The sequence below is a fragment of the Schistocerca americana genome, chromosome X, assembly GCF_021461395.2.
Source record: "Schistocerca americana isolate TAMUIC-IGC-003095 chromosome X, iqSchAmer2.1, whole genome shotgun sequence".
NCBI lineage: Eukaryota > Metazoa > Arthropoda > Insecta > Orthoptera > Acrididae > Schistocerca > Schistocerca americana.
In genome coordinates this window covers 704541101-704558673 of record NC_060130.1, presented here as the reverse complement: position 1 = coordinate 704558673, position 17573 = coordinate 704541101, and the positions used below count along the sequence as shown (strand labels likewise).

Sequence of the window (17573 nt, the reverse complement as noted above, 5' to 3'; positions counted from 1 at the left end):
TCACTGTGATGCGTCTGTCAGCAGTCATCAATTCGTCAACTCTCTGCACATTATCTTGAATGTGTGCAGTACGAGGCCTGCCGCTGCGAGGACAATCCTCAATATTGCCGTGCCCGCTTTCGTCACGTAACCTGCTTGCCCACCGACTAACTGTACTGCGATCGACAGCAGCATCTCCATACACCTTTTTCAACCACTTGTGGATGTTTCCCACTGTCTCGTTTTCGCAGCACAGGAATTCTATGACAACACGTTGCTTCTGACGAACGTCAAGTGTAGTAGCCATCTTGAAGACATGCTGTGACGGCGCCACTCTCGGGAACAGGTTGAACTAAGTTTGAAAACAAGCGGGAAGGATGTATCTACACACTCTAAAACTTCCACACATGCACAATGAAAACTGTATTTTTACAAAAATAGTGTGCATTTCTTTTGAAGTGATCCTCGTATATGCTAAGTGGTCAAAAGTAACACAAAGGGGTTGCGTCTTTTAAAGATGTGCCGCCTATGACGGAAAGCTTGCGGCTAGATACGGCATGTCATGCGAGGTTTGACGTGATATCGAAGCAATCTATTGGAGACAGCTGTGAGGTGAACATGTCAGCTTCTTTTTCCCAGCCTTGTTCTGTCTCGTCACGATGTTGGCATGTCAATCCTGATTTGACTGTGTTAGCTGTGGAGGGCAGCCGGATGCCCTTCTTGACGCCACTCCTCCTCCGCCCCAGTCCGTCTTCGTTGTATCCTTGCTCTTCTGAAAAAAAGGAAAAACGTTTACAGAAAAAACGTCGGTGCGACTTCTATATTATTTTGAAAGTAATTTGATATCTTCGCAACTCCTATGATCATTAATTCGAGAAAATTTTAACTGATACTGACTTAAATTTTAATACCACTCCCTGTCTGTGTGAGACATCTACGAGAGGGATCAACAAGTAATGCAAACATTTTTTTCTCAGCCTATTTCGCCTGACAAAATCCAGAATTTGTTGTGCCACAGCATGGAATATTCCCGCTTCAGCGCCTACAGTTTCATCAAGTTCCAGTTGGTGGCAGCGCTATACGTAGCCTTCAGAATCGCATATATAATGGAGGTGCGTTCCAAGCAGAGAGCTGTCAATGAGTTTCTTTTGGTCGAAAACCAGAGCATCGCAGATATTAATAGGCTCATGCAGAATGTCTGCGGAGACCTGTCAGTGAAAACAAGCACCGTTGGTCGTTGGGCGAGGCGTCTGTCGTCAGCGTAACTAGGTGGGGCGAGCCTCTCTGATCTCCCGCCTACCGGCCGGCCGCACACAGCTGCGACGCCTGCAGTGTTGGAACGTGCGGACACACTCACATACAATGTGAGCGAAGGATCACAGTCAAACACCTCGCTGCACAACTAGAAGTCTCTATTGATAGTGCTGACACATTAGTCCATTAGTCGACCGCTAGATTCCTCGACGCCTAACAGAAAAACATGAAGGATCGTCTGTGCGGAATTGCTTGCGCTTTACTATCGTGAGAGTGACAATTTTTTGTCGAACATCGTCACGGGCGATGATACATGGCTTCGTCACTTCGAACCGGAAACAAAACGGCAATCCGTGGAGTGGCGCCACACCACCTCTCCTCCGAAGGAAAATTTCAAACCGCGCCCTCAGCCGGTACAATCATGTCTGGCCCAATGAAGATTATACTCCGCGGGAAGCAGTATGGTGGATAATGGGGAGGTTATTGATGCTGCAAGGCGCTGGATCCGACGTCGGGGTAAAGTAGTATCACGCGAGCATACAGGCCCTATCAGTAGGGTGGCATAAGACTGTCGCATTGAACCGAGATCATGTTGGAAAACAGGGTGTGGGGAATAATATGGTATATTGGAATCCTGTGTCATACGAACCCGCTTTCAGAAAAAAAAATGTGTTGCATTACTTATTTAGCGCACCTCGTAATACACTACTGGACATTAAAATTGCTACACCACGAAGATGACGTACTGCAGAAGCGAAATTTAATCGACAGGAAGAAGATGCTGTGATATGCAAATGATTAGCTTTTCAGAGCATTCACACAAGGTTGGCGCCGGTGGCGATACCCACAACGTGCTGACATGAGGAAAGTTTCCAACCAATTTCTCATACACAAACAGCAGTTGACCGGCGTTGCCTGGTGAAACGTTGTTGTGATGCCTCGTGTAAGGTGGAGAAACGCGTACCATCACATTTCCGACTTTGATAAAGGTCGGATTGTAGCCTATCGTGATTGCGGTTTATCGTATCGCGACATTGCTGCTCGTGTTAGTCGAGATCCAATGACTTTTAGCAGAATATGGAATCGGTGGGTTCAGGAGGGTAATACGGAGCGCCGTGCTGGATCCCAGCGGACTCGTATCACTAGCAATCGAGATGACAGGCATCTTATACGCATGGCTGTAACGGATCGTGCAGCCACGTCTCGATCCCTGAGTCAACAGATGGGGATATTTGCAAGACAACCACCATCTGCACGAACAGTTCGACGACGTTTGCAGCAGCATGGACTATCAGCTCGGAGACCATGGCTGCGGTTACATTTTTTCGGGTGAATCCAGGTTCTGTTTGCAGCATCATGATGGTCGCATCCGTGTTTGGCGACCTCGCGGTGAACGCACATTGGAAGCGTGTATTCGTCATCGCCATACTGGTGTATCACCCGGCGTGTTGGTATGGGGTGCATTGGTTACACGTCTCGGTCACCTCTTGTTTGCAATGACGGCACTTTGAACAGTGGACGTTACATTTCAGATGTGTTACGACCCGTGGCTCTACCCTTCATTCGATCCCTGCGAAACCCTACGTTTCAGCAGTATAATGCACGACCGCATATTGCAGGTCCTGTACGGGCCTTTCTGGATACAGAAAATGTTCGACTGCTGCCCTGGCCAGCACATTCTCCAGATCTCTCACCAACTGAAAATGTCTGGTCAATGGTGGCCGAGCAACTGGCTCGTCACAATACGCCAGTCACTACTCCTGATGAACTGTGGTATCGTGTTGAAGTTGCATTTGCAACTGTACCTGTACACGCCATACCAGTAGTGTATAATGCAATATGCAATATCATTCATTGTTCGCAAAGTTTTTGACAACCTTCATACAGAAGCTACCATTTTCATTACAAGTCGAATGGCGAAGATGATCACAGGCTGCAGCTGTGGCTAGATGGCCCCATTAAAACACGATTATCTACTCTGAAATAGTGTGGCACCTGAACTGCTGTATTTGTTGTGTCAGCCACACCCGGCTCTCTTCCCTATAATTATTTCATTCGTGTCAGCTTTCTCACCCCTTCGCTCTCATTTAAATTACTGTCTCATTCATTTTCACTTGAAACTGCCTCGCTCATTAATTCCTCCCGCTTTCATTTAAATTGTCCTCTGCTCCATTTACGACATTCTCATAGCTTAATATAGCCTCGCAAGCAGCCGCTTCTGTGTCCTTTGTCACTTCACTTATATTATTCGTAGTTGTTAAATATTTTCTCACATTTGTTAAAAGTTGGACTCCTTATCTCATAAAACTAAACTTAATTTTTGAAGCAGCATTCGTTTAATCGAAAAACTGATCGCCGTCATCCTCCATTTTTGGTGCTCTAAAAGTATACATGCTTTCAGGATAAATATAAGTGTGGGTTCCTCTTTCTTTTTGCAAATCCTGTTTATAAGAGTTTTAAGAAGCGTAAGCAATTTCTCATTATGAGGAAAAACTTGCAATACGGACAATATAATGTTTGGACTTAACTTTCACCCTCAACTCTTGCCATAAAGGTATTTGTATTTTCACATTTTCAAGAAAATAAGAGCCAATTATTGCTGCTGGTACTGCTGAGCTGAAATGTGGTGGAACAAGGAGCGTAGCATGACATGAATCTACGTTTTGGTAAAAGAAGTGGAAGTAATGAACTCTTGGTGTATTCGGTTTGCATTCCCCATTGATTCAATGTCTATGACAGCACATCTGCATAGAAATGTTGATGGATTATCTTAATAAAGATTTGGACCTACAATCGTCGTGAAATAAATACCTACAACAATAATTGTCTTACATGAATTCGGCATCATGTAATGCAGCAGATATCTCCGCCACCAATTATTGGAAAAGGGGGGCATCTCTCCACTGAATTATTTGCTCAATCAATGATAATAGATTGTGGATAGAGGGAAAAAGTTTGGATAGGTAGAACATTTTCCATTAGAGTACTCACCATGCAACGGTTGAATATGGTCATTAACAGCGGTATTGTTATCTTCGGAGAGTTCGTCCTTATTAGGTAACAACATTTTTACCATATGATGCATTTGAGCACTATAAATGTGCACATAACTCTTTACGAGTAATATGTTCTTAGAGAAAAAAAACAGGCGACGAATAAGTATCTTGGGGTTACTGCTATTTCTGAAATCGGATCTCGTGTTGGACATAAAGTAAAACGAGATGTATAACATCGTCTTAGTATCTGACAGAGTACCGACCGCGGTGGTGAAGTAATGAACTCTTGGTGTATTCGGTTTGGACTGTTCATAAATTACACTGAGGTGATAAAAGTCATGAGATAGTGATATGCAAACATACAGATGGCGGTTGTACGGCGTACACTTGGTATAAAAGGGAAGTGTACTGACGGATCTTTCAATTGTACTCAAGTGATTCATGCGAAAACGTTTCCCACATAGTTTTGGCCGCACGACGGAGATCAACAAAAATGGTTCAAATGGCTCTGAGCACTATGCAACTTAACTTCTGAGGTCTACAGTCCCCTACAACTTAGAACTAGTTAAACCTAACTAACCTAAGGACATCACACACATCCATGCCCGAGGCAGGATTCGAACCTGCGACCGTAGCGGTCGCGCGGTTCCAGACTATAGCGCCTAGAAGCGCTCGGCCACCTCGACCGGCGGAGATTAATAGAAATTGAATGTGGAATGGTAGTTGGAGTTACACGCATGGGACATTCCATTTCGGAAATCGTTAAGGAAATCAGTATTCCGAGATCCACAGTATCAAGAGTTTCTCAGGAATATCAAACGTCAAGCATTACGTCTCATTGTGATGATGTGACAAGCTTCCAGGGATCATGTAGAAGGGTAAAAATATCAACTTGAGGTAGTAACGACAGATTCGAAATTTATAAGCGAAAGTTGTGCTGACTTCCAACACTGTAATACATTTGTCGGTAGTGTTGTTGCTATGATTGTAGGGTAGGCAACTTTCAGACGTGGTACAATGGACCAAGAAAGAAAAAATTCTCCCGTAAATACGGACTCTAAAATTCATACCTTAATAGCTTTGAGCACTTGTTCACCTTCGATACTGTGAAACACATCTCTTCTACTGCGAGGACAATACAGTGATCAAGCGGCTTCATTTAACGACCGAGAGCAGCGGCGATTGCCTAGAGTTGTCAGTGTTAACTGACAAGCAATACTGTGTGAAATAACCGCAAAACTAATGTGGGAATTACGACGAACGTATCGGTTAGGAAAGTGCTTCGAAGTTCGGCGTTAATGGGCTATGGCAGCAGACGGTCGAGGCAAGTGCCTTCGTCAACCGCACGCCGTCGCCTGCAGCGCATCTCCTGGCTGCGTGATCATATCGGTTGGACCCTACACGATTGGAAAACCGTAGCCTGGTCAGATGAATCCTGATTTCAGTGGGTAAGAACTGATGGTAGAGCTCGAGTGTGGTGCAGGCCTCACGAGGGCATGCACCCAAGTTGTCAACAAGGAGGCACTGTGCAAGATGGTGGTGGTTCCATAGTGGTGTGGCTATATTTACGTGGATTGGACTGGGTCCTCTGGTCCAACTGAACCGATCATTGACTGGAAATGGTTATGTTCGGTTACTAGGAGAAAACAACAATGGAATTTTTATGGTTTACAATGAGCAATGGCACCGGGCCACAATTGTTCACGATTGGTTTGAAGAACATTATGGACAATTCGATCGAATGATTTGGTCATACAGATCGTCCGACATGAGTCCCACTGAACATTTATGGGACATAATCGGAAGGTCAGTTCGTGCACAAAATCCTGCACCGGAATCGAGCGAGGTGGCGCAGTGGTTAGCACACTGGATTCGCATTCGGGACGACGACAGCTCAAACCCGCATCCGGCCATCCTGATTTAGGTTTTCTGTGATTTCCCTAAATCGCTTCAGGCAAATCCCGGGATGGTTCCTTTGAATGGGCACGGCCGACTTCCTTCCCCATCCTTCCCTATCCCGATGAGATCGATTACTTCGCTGTTTGGGGAGCTCCCTCAAACAAACCAAGCAATTCTACACCAGCAACACTCAGAATCATGGACTGCAATAGAGACAGCATGGCTCGATATTTCTGCAAGCGGTTTCCAACTACTTGTTGAGCCGATGCCACGACGGGCTACTGAACTACTCCGGGCAAAAGGAGTTCCGACACGATATTAAGAGGTGTCCCATGACTTTCGTCACCTCACTGTGAGTAGCATGTGTTCTTTCACTGCATGAGTAAAGATCTCTTTCGTAAACCAAACTATCACTGGAAAATGCACTCCGGTAGATACAGAGTTTTCAGTCTGCGACAGAGCTGCACAACGTCCACGACCACATTGTTATCTCACCAATCCAACAACGGTGACGACGGCGACTACGACGACAACAACAACAACAACAACACTAGGTTGAAATCACCTACACTCATAATGATGACATTACTACGTCCTATATTTAGGACATATACACTTTGTTCGTTTTGTCTTTTTTTGGGCCATACTACAGGATATGAAAGTTGCCTACCCTACCATCTTAGCAACAACGGTATCGGTACATGTATTCCACTGACAAAGGTAACAGAACGATTTTCGATTGTAGCTTTCGACTACGTCGTTTCAGGGCCAGGGTTCCTTACTTCAAAAAAATTGTTCAAATGGCTCTGAGCACTATGGGACTCAACTGCTGTGGTCATCAGTTCCCTAGAACTTAGAACTACTTAAACCTAACTAACCTAAGAACATCACACACATCCATGCCCGAGGCAGGATTCGAACCTGCGACCGTAGCACCCTTACTTCAAATTGATACATTTAACCTTCACCATCATCCCTGAAAGTATGTAACATAATAGCGTTCTCTAGATACGACTATTATCTACCTGTAAGCTTTGATGTGCACCTATGTTATTACCAAATGCATACAGTGTACTTTTTCTTTCCGACACTACACGGAAGTGAAAAAAAAGTCATGGGATAGCAATATGCACACATACAGATGGCGGTAGTATCACGTACACAAGATATAAAAGGGCAGTGCACTGACTGATCGGTCATTTTACTCAAGTGATTCATGTGAAGAGGTTTGCGACGTAATTAGCGCCGTAGGACGGGAGTTAATAGAATTTCAATATGGAATGGTAGTTGGTGCTGAACGAATCGTATATATTATTCCGGAAATCGTTAGGGAATCCAACATTTCGAGATTAACATTGTCAAGAGTTTGCCGAGAATACCAAATTTTAAGCATTACCTCTCACCACGGACAAAGCAGTGGCAGGTGGCCTTCACTTAACGACCGAGACCAGCGGTGTTCGCGTAGAGGTGTCACTCCTAACGGAAAAGCATCACTGGCTGAAATAATCTCCGAGATTAATGTACGACGTACGACGAACGTATACAGTAAAACAGTTTGGCGAAATTTGGCCTTAATGGGTTATGGCAGCAGACGACCGGAGCGAGTGCCTTTGCTAACAGCACAACATCGCGTGCGGCGCCTCTAATGGGATCATGACCATATCAGTTCGAACATTTATGAGACATAATCGAGAGATCAGTTCTTGCACAAAATCCTGTACCGGCATCACTTTCGAAATTATGGACGGCTATAGAGACACCATGGCTCAATATGTTTGCAGGGGAGTTCCAACGACTTAGTGAGTCCACGCCACGTCTAGGTGATGCACTCCTCAGGCGGAAGGAGATCCGACACGATATTAAAGAGGCATACCATGACTTCTGTCACCTTAGTGTAAATATAACATCATTTACTCCTCCCTTCCTTATGTATCCTTGAGCTTTATCTGTTTGTACAAGTTACAGGAAAATAAATACCGTATACATTTGTAGTCAAAGAATCTGTGAAATCGTTTCAATGGCATGCCGGTTTCTTACAAGATGTTGCGTACACACTTTACCTGTAGATGGTACCATCCTTTTTATCGTATTCTTCACTGTTCAAAGACAGTAAAACTAATGCCTAACTGTCCGAAGAAGCCGAAGGATGCCGTCGATACACCTGGAAACTCAAGAGTTATAAGAAGCGCATGCCTTAGCCACATGGTTAGTGATTAGTTTGAAAGGAAAAGAACACAGCTGCTGGATGAAGCACGTTTGAAATCACATTCCCATTTGTCTGATCTAAAAGTAATGACAGGACTGAATTCGCAATGCTTGTAAATCTCGTGCTGTGTTTGTAAATCTGTATAGGCTAACTTATCCCCATTTGAAAAAAAAAAAATGAATTTCGTACTGCAATTGTCACAAATATTGAAATGAAGGGACAAGCGGACGAGAGTAGTAGCTCCTGATTTAAGTGGCCAGTGTTTAGAAATATCGAAGTAAGGCGATGAATTTCCACTGGCTTGGAAGCCAGCGAAACTCTTCCCCACGTTTTAAATGTTTCATACAACGTAATATTCAAGCTATGATGAAGCAACCTGGCCGTTTATGATTGTGAAAGCGGTTCAGGGAATTTCAGAGACTGATATCTGAAAGTGCTCAAGTCAGTCAGTAATAATAACGCTGGAGCCGAGAAACTACTCTGATCACTGGGAATGGCAGACAAGTTGTGAAGTTTCGGCTGGACAATCGACATACCGCTGTGGATGTCAGGAAGATCTTTACCGATAAACATAACTCTCTCCATATCAGAGGATGAAAATACCGCTTCAGTTGCAAATTTCTTTTGTTATCACGACCTGTTTCGAGCTCTCATAAGCCCATCCTCAGGTGTCGCAACTGTGCTGTGGCCCCCGTGCGCCGCGGTGGACGTGCACTAGGCGCGGTGTGCTACCTATGAGCGTACGTCACGTAAATTTAATTCCAGTTGTTGCACAACGAATAACTTAATGAAATTAATTTATTAAATAGGGATGGCCCTAATATACGTGGAACATGTGTGCTGTGACTTACAAGATGATAAAAATAGGGAGTTCATCAAATTACTGAATAGCCGCCCGGGGTGGCCGAGCTGTTCTAGGCGCTTCAGTCAAGAACCGCGCGACCGCTATGGTCGCAGGTTCGAATCCTGCCTCGGGCATGGATGTGTGTGACGTCCTCAGGTCAGTTAGGTTTAATTAGTTTTACGCTCTAGGGGACTGATGACCTCAGATGTTAAGTCCCATAGTGCTCAGAGCCATTTGAACCATATTTGAAATTACTGAATTAACCAAGTGTAAAATCCCTGTTATTACAATTCACTGTAGACTCCAAGCTAACTACAAGTGCACAAAGACAGGAAACTGTTACGTTCATTAAGTATTAACATATATTTTAATGGAATTAAAATAACAGCTCCTTGGCGAAGATCGGGTAACGTGTTTGAGGTGACCACAACACAACATTTTGGGGAATAATTAAGATTTCAGAAGTCGCACAGTGACTGCCGAATGTTAATCAGAGAGGGAAAAAATAACTACAGAAAGAATCATGCAGGCACCCAGTATCTTGAATGAATACATGTTGAGGTCGGGAGAGCTAATAAACTTACTTGCATTTAAAACGTGAAAACTGTAACGCCAGTCTGAAATCTTCGTGTACATTCTAAAGCTCGGTTTGTGAACGCTGCAATTCCTCACCATACTTAGAGTTATCGGTACCCACGAGTGGCCGCTGTGGTGGCTGAACGTTCAAAATCTTACGGCCTGCAACGAAGGCTCCTCTCCCTCAAATTCTAGATAGAAATCCCTCTCTCGATTGTAACGTTCCCTGGCGAGTCTCGCGGCTGGTCCCGGCGGAGGTTCGAGTCCTCCCTCGGGCATGGATGTGTGTGTTTGTCCTTAGGATAATTTAGGTTAAGTAGTGTGTAAGCTTAGGGACTGATGACCTTAGCAATGAAGTCCCATAAGATTTCACACACATTTGAGCATTTTTGGCGAGTCTCGGATGGAAGAAATTTCTGCAGAGCACTCCTAGCCACAAGCATAGTTTTTACTCCATCCCTTTAAGCCTTGTTCATGATTTTGCTCATCAATGACAGTGATTCTTCCGAGTGGAGACCAATCTGATCCATTCTAACAATGCAACTGACCCCCTTCCATACCAGATTTTAATATAATTAACCAACTATGGAGATTTTTTGTGCTGCAGCTCAGAAACAGGCAACGTCTGACTCTCATCATCTGTCTTGTTTCGCGTTTCAGCCAACTAGGCCGTCTCCATGTATACACAAGCGATTTACATTATCCAATGGTAGCTGCTCTTACTATTTCTTAGCAGTGTCAACAACAATTCAGTTAGCTTGGCGCCAGCCTGCGGATGTGGGTGCCGTGTTCTTAAGCGCAAAACAGCCGGATGGCCTCGTCTCTAACTCCACTTTAAAGATCTTACCGTCTCACCATCGTGGACCTAGCGTTTCCCAGAATATGTGCTTCAGGAAGGGGATAGGACAGACCAATACCGCAATCCCCATCATTTTCATCTCACAATGCATCTCTTTGAAGCCAGTGGACTCCCCGTGTTAAAAACACTACGCAATAGCTTTCCGTCGTTTAGGTCGCAAAAACAGACGGCGCCTCTCCAGCAGAACTTAGGCCGCATGCAATGTACTACTCCCGGATCCTATCTGGCTTCTCCTTCCCCTGCCATAGTGACGGTGTCAGTCCTTGGAAGAGGACTGTGGCCCCTCAAATGGCCGAACACTGACTCACTCTCCCCATGTTCTGTGGCCTCACCTCAACATGTAGTCGGCGGGATTCCCAACTACACATTTAAAAATTTCTCCGGAATGAGTAATTAATATGGAAATTTGGTATTTATATGTAGCACTAACTGGTGTTAACCTTAACCATACTTTAATTTCATTTCTAACTGGGAACTGGTTTGGATTGGCCGGGGTTATTAATATAATGGAGTCTGATTATGGTACATGGTAGTATTGACAAGAACTGTAGCGTAACAAGAAGTGTTAATTACCTCCTTATAAGGCGACTTCCTGATGTCAACCCTGGAAGCCATAGAGAGGGCGTGACAAGTTCACTAGTCTAAGATTTTCACTCAACTTCTTTCTAAGATTGTCGTAGAGAAACCATATACTGTTGCGCCCAATTCAAATGACATCTTCCAGGGTGTCATAATTTGTAATAAGTAACGACGCATCACATTGATGGTAAGAATCCCCTCCACGCCATAAATTTAGAGCACCAAGTCTTATTAGGAAAGATGCGGTAAAAAAATGGTTCTTAGCTGTGTGTAGCCTTTTTCGATCTACTGTCCGTTCGTAATAGCTGTGTTTGGGCATACTGCGTCATACGACGGTTGGGATCACGTTCTACCCCATTAGCATCCCTCATAAATCCGTCAGACATATATCGTGATGAAGCTTTGCCACACAGAACATGCCACGCCACTGGCCAGTTCTGCACTTTGATCTGTTTTGAAACACTTCTATAAGCAAAGTAGAAATGCAAGTTAAGATTTATTTATGCTATGAAATAAGTTGGTGGTGTCTTCCTTGTTTAGTTTCTCAGATTTTAGTAAAGACCCGAACTGTGTTTTCACTTGTAATTTCAGTGTATTTTGTGTGTGATTTATGTGACTGCAGGCTTTCTCGGTGTATTCCAGTGATGAAATCTTCTCGGGTGAACAGCCGAGCAGTGGCGTCGTCTTGTAGCAACGTTTCGGGGAGTTTTGACATGACGACGCCACCGCTCTGCGGATCACGCGACAAAAATTCACCATTACTGTTATCTACATTCAGAAACACTTCAGCTCTCCATGCAAGCATGGGCAAAGCTAACAAAAGGTTGTGATGGCTCTGTCGACGCCATCATTTCTCTTGGTCAATCTAGAATCCAGATATTATAGAGAAATATCAGGGTACATTACATCCGTCAAATATTGACCTTCCTACTTCCAAAACTGGAAAACTATAATACCTAAGATAAAAATACGGTCTTGGTTGAGGTCTTTATTATCAAATTTCAGTGATGCGTTTCGCCTGTGGTAGGCATCTCCTGATTATCTACAATGCAAAAAATTGCAAAAGTAGGTATGAGGTTCAAATGGTTCAAATGGCTCTGAGCACTATGGGACTTAACATCTTAGGTCATCAGTCCCCTACAACTTAGAACTACTTAAACCTAACTAACCTAAGGACATCACACACATCCATGCCCGAGGCAGGATTCGAACCTGCGACCGTAGCAGTCCCGCGGTTCCAGACTGCAGCGCCGAGAACCGCACGGCCACCGCGGCCGGCTAGGCATGAGGAAGCGTTCTGATAGCATCCTTTGAAAAAACTTAGTCAACGGGAAAAGTTATTATGCCACCTTACATAAACTGGTCACGACACATGCCATCCATAAAATTATTACACGATGCGAATACATCGGCAGAATGCGATTGGGAAGTTGAAAATTCCCAACCCTGTAAAGTTCGTTCCCGAAAAGAACCGGAACGATGGAAAAATGCTGTGGAAAAAATTTAAGGCTTGATAAACTCGAAGATACAATTAGTTTTTTAAGGGCGGCTTAGGAGACTGAAAATCAGTACTGAAAAATCCTTTAATTATCTTACTCTTTGCGATGCATTCAGGACGCCGCACAAGTTAGAAACAGATGCACAGCACAGGTTAAAAGATCGGGAGCACAACATGTATGAATAAAGAATGAGGAAAAGTGTGGGAATCGGACCTCGAGTGCAAGTAGTGTTGTAGAATCAGACAGGTGACACTGGCTAGTCTATACATTATCACTGTGCAGGACCGAATTAATATACACAACATAAATTGCCTTATAAAACCCAGTGTTCATAATTTCTAAAATGACAGCCCAAAAAATAAGAGTTAAGTTAACCGGCATCTGTCCGATATATACCTTATGAAAAGATCATCATAAATAAAATAAAAATGGGAGTTAAATTCTGCTTTAAAGATAAAGGACTCAAAAAAATAAGAAAAGAGATACCAGCGTACTTCACAGAAATGAGGCTAAATTTCTTTAAGAAGGAACATCATCATATCAAAAAATGATTGGTTTTTGATGATCGGCTGACCATTCAGGAGGCCATCAGCACCAAAACGTGCATTTAGCGATCGCCAATACCTCAAGTAAATCGAGTTTCCGTCTCTTATGGGCAAAATGAAACATTTGGAAATTATTGATAGTAGGCAGCAATGGCCAGTTGCACTTAAGTGTTCTGCTGATGATGAGTGTTGTTTTATCTGCAGCCTTTTTGTGAGAAGGTGTTCCTGAATCGTGGTTTTAAATATACTTCCCTTTTTCTAACATATTCAGCGCTGCACTGGGTATATTCTAATGTCTAACGTCCCGACTTATCATAAATACTTGTCTGTGCCTGTTCATTATGAAGTTGATGTCGTAAATTGATACCATCATCGAAAGCTATAGGCACATCTGTACGCCAGATCAGGTTGGCTAGGTCATAAGACATGTTGCCTAGGAACTGTCGTGATTTATAACTTTAGTTACGTTCTGTATATGAATGCAATGGGCAATGTAAAGACCAGCCAATGCCATCTGTCTGATTCTACCGCACTACTTCCACTCGCGGCCCGATTACTATATTTTTCCACATTCTATGTTTGTCGGCGGGGCCGCACATAGATGTGCTCCTGCTACATGAAGCTCTGCTTTTCGCCTGTTCCTAACTTGCACGGCAAAGAGTAAAGTAATTAAAGGATTTTTCGGTATTTATTTTCCCGGTCTCCTAAGCCACCCTATTCAAATATAATTATCTCTTCCAGTTTATCAAACCTTATAATTTATCACTGCAGTTTTTCATCTTTCCGGCCCTTTTTTTTCAAGAACGCACAAGATAGGCATTGGGGATTTTCAACTTTCTGATACCCCAATCGCATTTTACCGATGTATACGCTTCGTGCAATCATTTAATGTACGGCTTGCACCGTGACCGGTTTTGTGCCGCGCCTTGTCACGGTCCAGGGCGCCTTGTCACGGTTCGCGCGGCTACCCCCGTCGAAGGTTCAAGTCCACCCTCGGGCATGGGTGTGTGTGTTGTCCTGAGTGTAGGTTAGAGTAAGTAGTGCGTAAAGCTTACGCGCCGATGACCTCAGCAGTTACGACAAATTTTCCAAATTCCAGTTTCCGTAAGTTTGCATATATCTTTTCGGGTAGAGTAAGTTTTTGCACAAGATGAGATCAGGACGCAACCTTAGAACTATTTTTGGATTTTTTTGCATTGTAGATAATCATAAAATGCCTACCACAGGCGAAACGCATAACTGAAATTTGAAAATAAAAACCTTCGCAACCAAGACTGAATTTTTATCGCAAACCTTACACTGATCGCTGTACCGGTGGCAATGATGATGATGATGTATGTATATGGTGTGCTCAACTGCGCGGTCATCAGCGCCAGTACGAAGTCCCAATTTTTCACAGCCCATTTTTTCTGTAGACAGTCCAATCTAGCCACTGTCACGAATGATGATAAAATGATGAGGACAACACAAACACCCACTCCTCGGGCAGAGAAAATCCCCAACCTGGCCGGAAATCGAACCTGGGACCCCTTGATTCAGAGGTCTAGCCACTAGACCACAAGCTGCGGACGGCGGCAACGAGGAAATGGAATGTCTTATAAACTGCGACCCTCATTCGGCGACAGCAGATACCGGTACAATGAAGAGTCAAATGATAACGAGACAGATGAGAAAAAGTACGCTACTGGCCATTAAAATTGTTACACCAAGAAGAAATGCAGATGATAAAAGGGTATTCATTGGAGAAATATATTATACTAGAACTGACATGTGATTACATTTTCACGCGGTTTGGGTGCACAGATCCTGAGAAATCCGTACCCAGAACAACCACCTCTGGCCGTAATAACGGCTTTGATACGCCTGGGCATTGAGTCAAACAGAGCTTGGATGCCGTGTACAGGTACAGCTGCCCATGAGGCTTCAACACGATACCACAGTTCATCAAGAGTAGTGACTGGCGTGTTGTGACGAGCCAGTTGCTCGGCCACCATTGACCAGACGTTTTCATTTGGTGAGATATCCGGAGAATGTGCTGGCAGGACAGCAGTCGAACATTTTCTGTATCCAGAAAGGCCCGTACAGGACCTGCAACATGCGGTCGTTCATTATTCTGCTGAAATGTAGTGTTTCGCAGGGATCGAATGAAGGGTAGAGCCACGGGTCGTAATACATCTGAAATGTAACGTCCACTGTTCAAAATGCCGTCAATACGAAAAAGAGGTGACCGAGACGTGTAACCAATGGCACCCCACACCATCACGCCGGGTGATACGCCAGTATGGCGATGACGAATACACGCTTCCAATGTGCGTTCTCCGCGAGGTCGCCAAACACGGATGCGACCATCATGATGCTGTAAACAGAAACTGGATTCATCCGAAAAAATGTAACTGCAGCCATGGTCTCCGAGCTGAAAGTCCATATTCTGCTAATAGTCATTGGATCTCGACCAACGCGAGCAGCAATGTCGCGATACGATAAACCGCAATCGCGATAGGCTATAATCCGACCTTTATCAAAGTTGGAAACGTGATGGTACGCATTCCTCCTCCTTACACGAGGCATCACAACAACGTTTCACCAGGCAACGCCGGTCAACTGCTGTTTGTGTATGAGAAATCGGTTGGAAACTTTCCTCATGTCAGCACGTTGTAGGTGTCGCCACCGGCGCCAACCTTGTGTGAATGCTCTTAGAAGCTAATCATGTGCATATCACAGCATCTTCTTCCTGTCGGTTGAATTTCGCGCCTGTAGCAATTCCTCTTCGTGGTGTATTTTAATGGCCTGGAGTGTAAGTAAACTGTTTACTATTTCAAAAGTGATCACCATAGCTGTTGATACATTTATCCCACTGTGAGAGGAGACGCTCACTGTCTTCATGGAGAAATGTTTGCTGTTGCCTACGGATCAGTGATTGAACACAGGCGTGACCCCTTTGTCAGAAGCAAATGGACTGCCACTAATGTCTTTCTTCAGTTCTCTAAAACTATCGAAGTCGTATGGGGAGAGATAGGGACTATGTGGAAGACCTATAAAGACCTTCCAGCAAAATGTCTGCAGCGTAGTCGAAACTCCCTGGCAACATGTGGTCGGGCATTATCTTGCACCAAATGATCCCATTCGTCAACATTCCTCAGCGTGTGGACTTGAATGTGAAATACAGTTTTTGCAAAGTGTCCACGTAACACTGCGCGTAAGTTGTGGCACCGTGTTCCAGGATGTCAATGAGCGCGGATCCTTGCACTCAAACAAGAAGGGTGGCTGCTGTTTTGACTACGATTCAGAAATTTCGCTGGGAAGCCCTTACACAACCTCTATACAGTTCCAATCTCTCGCCATGCGATTTCCATCGTTTTGGGGCACTGAACAAAGTTATTCGCGGTCGGCGACTTATTTCGGAAGAAGAGGTGCGGGCCTGCGTACAACTATGGCTCCGTAGGTAATTGCAAATCTTTTTCCTTGAAGGCACTGGCCGTTTTGTAATACAGTAGGGTATATATATTGACATTAATGGCGATTACTTTTGAAATAATTAACAGTTTACTTACTTTTTCCATCTGTCTCGTTTCATTTAACTGCTCCTTATACAACGTGAAACTGCAACAAATTTACTCTAGGGCCTCTAATTAGCATCAAAAATTGTGAAAACGGATTTACAATTTAGCAAATTATCAGTTGTAAAGTATCATGGTTGGTTTTGGAGGAGGGGACCAAATTGCGAGGTCGTCGATCCCATCAGGATCAGGGAAGGCTGGGGAAGGAAGTCGGCTGTGCCCTTTCAGAGGAACCATCCCGGGATTTGCCTGATGCGATTTAGAGACCTCACAGAAAACTTAATTAAGACCAGTCGGACACGGGTTTGAACCGTCGTCCTCCCGAATGCGAGTCGAGTGTTCTAACCACTGCACCACCTCGCTCGGTGGCTTTAATCTTTCCTGTGATACGTTAACCGTTGAGTGGACATTTAAAAGAAGGTTTAAATAGCTAAGGGCGGTGAACGATAATGTGAACCGCACGCCAGTAAAATTGCTGTTATGTGTGCTAAACATTTTAAAAACTCTTTTATCCCAGATGAGGCACAGCGCTGCGTTTACGTGAAATTTCTGTTCCAAATTGTACAAAGCGCCGTACTTTCAGTTTGCACTACACGCTTTATATCGAATGAGGCTATTACGAATAACAAATTACGAACCACTTGTACGTAATGGTGAAGCCTTAGGTACAGAAGACGTGGATTCTTATTAATAACGAGCAAAAAATGAAAGTGCTGGAGTGGAATTATCTTGAATTTCTCGGCACGTAACATGGCCCGAAACGTCATGACCACACGTAGA

The 17573-nt window shown here is 44.1% G+C and overlaps 1 protein-coding gene across 1 annotated transcript in view; it reads left to right on the top strand.

Moving 5' to 3' along the window:
- LOC124556836 (myrosinase 1-like) overlaps window positions 1-17573 on the top strand; it is a 260034-nt gene that overhangs the window by 15753 nt on the left and 226708 nt on the right. The gene's annotated exons all lie outside the window — the stretch shown is intronic.